Source organism: Dipodomys merriami, unplaced genomic scaffold, assembly GCF_024711535.1.
Source record: "Dipodomys merriami isolate MVZ:Mamm:240054 unplaced genomic scaffold, mDipMer1.0.p SCAF_3, whole genome shotgun sequence".
NCBI classification, from domain to species: Eukaryota; Metazoa; Chordata; class Mammalia; order Rodentia; family Heteromyidae; genus Dipodomys; species Dipodomys merriami.
Genome location: NW_027204492.1, coordinates 11404270 through 11411625, shown reverse-complemented (window position 1 = coordinate 11411625; position 7356 = coordinate 11404270).

Sequence of the window (7356 nt, the reverse complement as noted above, 5' to 3'; positions counted from 1 at the left end):
GAAACCTGTTTTATTTAGGACAATGACTATGTTTGGTTATAAAAATATGTCCCGGAATGGTCTTGGCTAAAACTAATCTACCAGCTAATCTACCATAAAAAAAATGTGAAGACTTTGGACGGTTGGTAGGTAATGAGCTGGGAATGGATAAAGGAAAGGCAGAAAAAGAAGTAAGAGGTCTAACAGCCCTAACTAGCTTCATCATGAGCCTAAGGGCATAGCTCATCTAGAGAAAGGGCCCAGGGCACTACAGTTGCCATACGTTGTGTTTTAATTTCAAGTCAACAGGAATAGGTTGTTTAAAAGTATAACTAGATCCCAAATATTACTTTAAGTCATTACAAAAACATCAAAAATTCAAACTGGACTTCTTGTCCTCTATTTCTCTTCAGTGAATCTAATGATCTTTCCAGGGGTAGAAAGAACATGTTTGCAGAAGTTCAATCTGAGGCTTTTTAGCTGTTCTATAGTCCAAGTTCCCTCATAGCTACTCAAGAGGCTCATGTTGAGGTTAACTAGAAAAAGGTGCTTCTTCATTCCAGGCCATAGCTACCGTACAAGATTAGTGAGTGGTTCATAGACTGGATTTTAATGTCTTTTTCTCCTAAATCTACCACCTTTTGTTTCTTCAAACTGTTAGTGAAGTCAGACTCACAAAGCCCTTAAGTCAAGGATATGGGGTCAGTAAAGGTCTCTGGGCTCAGGAGTAAAGGACTTACAGAAAGAAATGCAGGGGGGAAGCAGGCTTGTTTTAAGATAAGCTTCAGAAAAGTGATAAAAATTCACTGATCACAGGAAATAAATGGGATCCAGAAAAGTTGGCCCTCGGCCGTCATCAAGAATCCCTACAGATATTAAAAGGATTGTTAATTTCCCACTGTGTATTGAGTGGAGATTACACTTAATAATTCAGTGCCGCAGACCAGGTTCTGTCGGGACCACGGAGGATACCTAGTGGAGGAACCTGGAATAGGATGGGGAGATGGCAAACAGACAACTCACACACAAGAGGAGTGGATGCTGAGTGCTGAGTGCGATTTAATGCAGAGGATAGCAAACTTTTATAACAGAAGTCTCATGAAAAAGGGCAAAAGGTTACACAATCTTGCTGCATGGCTTCTTTCTTGGGTGGTCACCAGCTGGGCACCTGATAGGCATTTGTCTCTGGCTTATCTCTAAGGAATACAATGGGTTTGGGTTTTGATGTTTGTCACCAATTAACCATTACCTATCTTTATAGAGGCCTTAACTTTCCCATAAGATCTTTCCTGTCTCTTCTTTAATAGTAAACTTTAAGGAGACCTAGCAATTCTCTTAGTAAATAGCAGGAAATTCTCTCTCCTAAATAATTTTCTCAGCAATTGCCATACATTCTTTCTGTTTTAACTGAGCCTATAGCTTCTTGTAAATCCCTTACAAATAATTCCTTCTGCTGAAGTGACTTTGTGAAACCCCCAATACTTTTATATTTACTTATAACTTGTCTCCTAGCTTCCATAAGAGGGGTTTCAGGGTAGCACTTAACTCTGGTGAGTTAGTCATATTTTTTAAGACACTCATCAGATATTGGAGTCGTCAACACTCTTAAGAAAGAGCTTTGAATAAGGGAACGTTGACAATGAGCAAGTACATAAAGCAGTAGAAGCAGTAAAAGATTAACAGGCACTCTTATGAGGGAAAGAAAGACAGAAACACATCTTTCCCAGGGGTTTGGCCAGCCTTTCCAGGAGTAGGCCTCTTAGAAGCCCTATTCTCCGAGGTAGACTTCGGTGAAGTCCCAATACTCAGAGATAGGTCTCTGAAGCCCCTTTCTTGGTCTGATAGATGGTTTCCCATGCTAAGCAGACTCTACTGGAGTCGGCGTGGCAATTCAGTGCAGGGTAAAACAAAGATGGGAAAATTCTGACTATAAATGTAGTTGCACAATGAAAGAAGAAAATAGAAGAGCTTGGAAAGTACAGCTCATGAAGAAAGAAGTATTTATATTCCAACTTCAACACCCAGCTTGACTCTTCATGCTCAGGAAGAGTTTCCTTAACAGCTCCAGGCAAATCCCATTCCTTCTTCCTTGAGCTTATTGCTTCTACCTACCTTTGCAGAACCAAATGCAAAGAAACAGGACTACCATACATCTTTATCTGTCATTCTTCCCATCTCCTTTTTTCTCTCTTTTTATCTGTCTCCTTTCCTCTCCCTCTCCATCTTTCCAAATTACTTATGAATTCTTTAAACACAAGGATTCATCTATGAATAATTGTATAGCTCCAGTGATTGGCATATACAACCCAATTGACACATCTGTAGAGAATAGAAAATATCTTTATTTTGATTTTGAACTTAAGACAGTGGAATATTATAATGATGGTGTTCAGGTACACTGGGCATGCACAGTTGTACTCGGTGTCCATATGGCAAAAAATAAAAAGAGGATAAGTCGGGTACCAATGGCTCACGCCTATAATCCTAGCTACTCAGGAGGTTGAGATCTGAGGATAAAGGTTCAAAGCCAGCCTGGGCAAGAAAGTCTATGAGACTCTTATCTCCAATTAACCAGTAGAAAACCAGCTCAAAACACTAGAAAACTGCAGCTCAAATAGTAGAGTGGTAGCCTTGAGCTGAAGAGCTGAGGGACAGCACCCAGGCCCAGAGTTCAAGCCCCACAACCGACAAAAAAAGAGAGAGAGAATAGACATGGCTAATGTAAGATGAGAGAACTAGGTTAGTTATAAGGAAGAGCAGAAGTGTAATTCCCATGACTGGCTAACCAACATCTGATATGGGATTTTGCTCATCTACTTTAGTCAGTTCAGTATGAACTTTGCAGGAGATCTCTTGCAGATCCAGAATTCTGGCATCTCTTGGAGACTGACCTCTAAGCAAAGCAAGAACAGGGTATTTAGCATTTTCTTAACCCTATAGGGTAACTGTTCAAGTTTTAATGCTATGCAAAACTGCCAATTGAGGAACAATAGCAACAAAACATAGTCCCAAATGGAGAAAACAAACTTCTAGTCCACAGAACTATGTGCACTAAAGCATGTGCTTTGACTCAACTCTGAACTTTTCCTTTAAGGAAGGAGAGATGCAATTGACTGTTGAAAGCCTTGCTAATTCAGTCCTGTTGACTAATCGTCTTGGGTTAATTTTGGAAGTGCTGGAACTGTCTGAAGTCTCATATGAAAGAATTGTAAATAGAAATCTGGAGAGGAGAAGGGAAGGACAGGTCAAGTCTCAGAATAATATTGCTAATAATGATTATGAGAATGTTCCTGTCCTACAAAATCTCATGGAGGCCCCATCCTTCCTCTCTTGTTCACATTTGTCTTGGTGGAAGAAATGCATGCCACCATTTTGAAATTAAGTTCACCCCATTCGGTGCCTTTGTGATCATCCTATTGCAATTTTGCCCTATTTACTTTCATTGTTTCTCATTCTCCTTTTCCCCTTCCTTTGGCCTTTTTCTGTTGTCCTGTATATATGCTCAGTTGCCTGGCAGGCTAAAAACATTTCTTCTCATTTGCCTTTCAAAGAAACATTACAGTTCCTCATCAATATCCAATTGGTCTTTCCTTCCAGGTGCATAAAACTTGAACTTGCTGGATGCTGGTGGCTCCTACAATCCTAGTTACTCAGGAGGCTGAGATCTGAGGATCATGGTTCAAAGCCAGCCTGAGCAGAAAAGTCCCTGTGAGACTCTTGTCTCCAATTAACCACTCAAAAACAAGGGAAGTGCCACTGTGGTTCAAGTAGTAGAATGCTAGACATGAGCACAAAGAGGTTCAGCCACAGTGGTCTAGGCCCCGATTTCAAGCCCTAGGACAGACAAAAAAGAAACCTATACTTACCACTATCTGGCAGTAGGTGAAGCTCATGTATCTAGCTCTGGCCAATATATTGTGAGTGGATGTAACATATTACTTAGTGACAGAAGTTCAGATGAGCAGGTGTCATGCATTTTCTTTCTGAAGCAGCAACTCAGAACTCATTATATTCCAGAAGGTCCAGTTACAGATGCTCCTTATCTCTGTCATCCTGTGACAAACAGACCTCTCCTCTGCATCAAGATGACCATACAGTATTGGCACTGAGATTGGGGAGTTATTAGTGCAATATTCCTTAATTAATCCTGATCAACCATTTCTCTTCCGCTTTACTACCATCACTCTTGAACTTGATGTGTCTCCCAAGCACAAGTTCACAAGTTAAAAACAGTATTGTGCATCAAATTAAGAAGCTTCTGCAGAGATGGGAGGTAGCTCAGTTGTAGTACAGTGCTTGCCTAGCAAGTGCAACATCCTAGGTTCAATTCCCAGAACCAAAAAAAAAACTCTCCAGAAGCTTCTGCAAAGCAAAGGAAACAGTTTCTAGAATCAAAAGAAAAGCCTACAGAATTGGAGATCTTTGCCAGTTATTACTCAAAGGATTAATATCCATAATAAAGAGTTTTCTAAAATTAAACACCAAGAGACTAAATAATACAATTAATAAATGGGAAAAATCGTTAATGTTTTTCAAAAGAAAGGGTACAAACAGTTACGAAATGCATGAAATGTTCAACAGCCTTAGCTCTAAAATGAAACAAAACTCAAAGCATCATTGAGATACCAATTGACCCTGATCAGAATAACACATCAAGAATATAAACAAGAAGAAATGCTGGCAAACATGACAGGGGAAAGAAACTCTTATACCTTGTTGGGAATGTAAATTAATGCAACTACTATGGAAATCAGCATGAAGATTCCTGAAAAATCTAAAGATAGAACTACCATATGATCCTGCTATACCACTTCTAGGCATATATTCAAAGGAGTGTAAGTCAACATCTAGTATTATCAACATGAGTAGCTATGTTCCATATAGCCAAAATATGGAATCAGCCTAGGTGTCCATCAACAGATGAATGGACAAAGAATTATTATTAAGTATCTTTTATATATATATATATATATATATATACAATGAAGGATTATTCATTCATAAAAATAATGAAATCATGTCATTACTTACAGAAAAATGGATAGAACTAGAGATCATCATGTAAAGTGAAATAAACCAGAGAAAGTAAAACATCTCATTTTCTCTATCATATGTGGAATCTAGTCCTTAAAAATGAATGACAGGAGCTGGGCACTGATGGCTCTTGCCTGTAATCCTAGCTACTGAAGAGGCTGAGATCTAAGGATTATGGTTCAAAGCCAGCCTGGGCAGGAAAGTCCATGAGACTCTTATCTCCAATTAACCCCCAGAAAAGTGTAAGTGGTGCTGTGGCTCAAAGTGGTAGAGCACTGCCTAGAGCCAAAGATTTCAGGGGCAGTGCCTAGGTCCTGAGTTCAAGCCCCAAGGCCAACAACAACAAAAAAAAAGATATATCACTTGTCAGATTCACCATATGTTGCATTTACCATAATGTTGGATTCAGTAAGTGTCTATGCTCCAACCCAAATCATATAATAATACTACATACTACATTGTTATCAGTCTTGGCTAGCCTGTGTGGCCTAGGGAATTGGGAATGCAACTGTTTTGTGGCTTTAAGAGCATGTTCCCTACCCAGTGAAGCATGTTAAGCCATGAAAGGAAGGCTGTCTTCAGAAAATGACTTAGAATGGTGTTTTCAGCCCCTTCCTTACAACTTGCTCTCCTCTTTGTTTATCTGATATCCATCCAGAACTCCCTTCCAGAGCAGTAAGCTGCTTGATCCATCTTCTAACTCATGACCTTCCTGTTTGCCGCCCAGCTATAAACTCTATTCTTCCTCCAGCCTTTTTCAGACACAGTTCTCATTTGTTTCAGGCTGTGCAATATAGCTTGAAAATGCCTAGGTATACCACCTTCCATCAATTATTCCTGAAATCTCAGGTCCTGTCATGGAGAATTGCCAAGATCAAAGTTGATTTGGTGTCTTAGTAAACTTCTTCCACCACCATGATAATTGACCACAGACAGACTTTACATTGCTTTCCCATTGTGTGTGTCATCCTTATCACCTCCACATATACAGCTTCTTGTTGGTGATTTTTCTCAACTGAAAACAAGCTAATATCTGTATCTATACCAACTGCTAGATATGTGGACACATTTTCATGCTTTGGAAATGGGCCACAGGAAAATCTTGTCTAAAAGATTCCAGGGCACGACTCCAGGCAAATGGCAGATCTGGTAGCAGAGTGCTTGCTCTGCTGTGAGCCACCAGCAACCAGCTTAAAAATATATTTTTTTTAATCCATGAAAATAAGTTATTTGACAAAGACAAGAGTTCTGATGCTAAGGGGGAATGGTGTGAATTGTGAGAAAGAGGATAGGATGTCACTTCTTTTGAAACAAAGCAGAGAGAAGTTTTAACCTACTGCAATATATTGCAATGCTAGAAGATCTTCATGACCTCAGCCCAAACCTCATCCTTGAGTCTCCAGAGGCTTCACTCCTATTTCTTCAGCAACTCACAGCTAACTTGTATAACTTCCTACCCGTTTTATTACATAGCTTTATTCGTAGCTTTACAGTTTTCGGGCACTGCTTACCAATTGATAGAAGGTACCATGGGATATTTTATGGATATTTCTAGAAAAGTCAATGAGTAAATAATGAATTCACAAGCATAAAGGCATGGTCACACAAAATAATCAAGTCTTTTCTTGATTCCACTTAACCTACCCATAGCATGTTGTGCTGCAGGGGTGAGATTAAGCATGTCTGGCATCAAAACCTGCAGGCAAAGGCAAGGAAAGCAAAGGTGTCAGACATGTGACGGACAGGAACCCTCCACTTGCTGTAGCCATTACACACCAATGACTGGACACTTTGAGAAAACAACCACATCTTCCCTCGGCCTCATTTCCTGCTAGGGTACGCAGCAGCTAAGTACAGATCTGCAAAACTTTAATGTGTGAACACTTAGAAGAACAAGGACACCTTATTACCTAAAATGTCAATATCTCTTCCCATTTGTCAAAATCCAAAGCTGCTAACCAAGAGATATGACCTACGGATGAGTGTGAGATAGGTATTATCTAGAAATAACCATTTTAGATATGGCGACCTACCAGCCACCAGAGTTCAGTGTTTTGGGTAGTGTTTGGTGGGGTTGTCCCTGGTTGTCCCTGATACCACTGATTGGGACACTCAGCAGAACACAGCCCTTGTCAACATGTCATGCTGATTGTGGCAAGCAGAGAGAATTCATTGATGAAAAATTGTATTTTTTTCCACAAGCATGTATCAAGTCTGTACAAGGGACAGAGTATACTTAGAAGACACAAGTACCCAAATTGTCATCTAACTAGGAACCACAGTGAGCTCAGCGCAGAAGGGAAATATCCATATTCCTCTCTTCCATCACCATTTCTTTTGGAC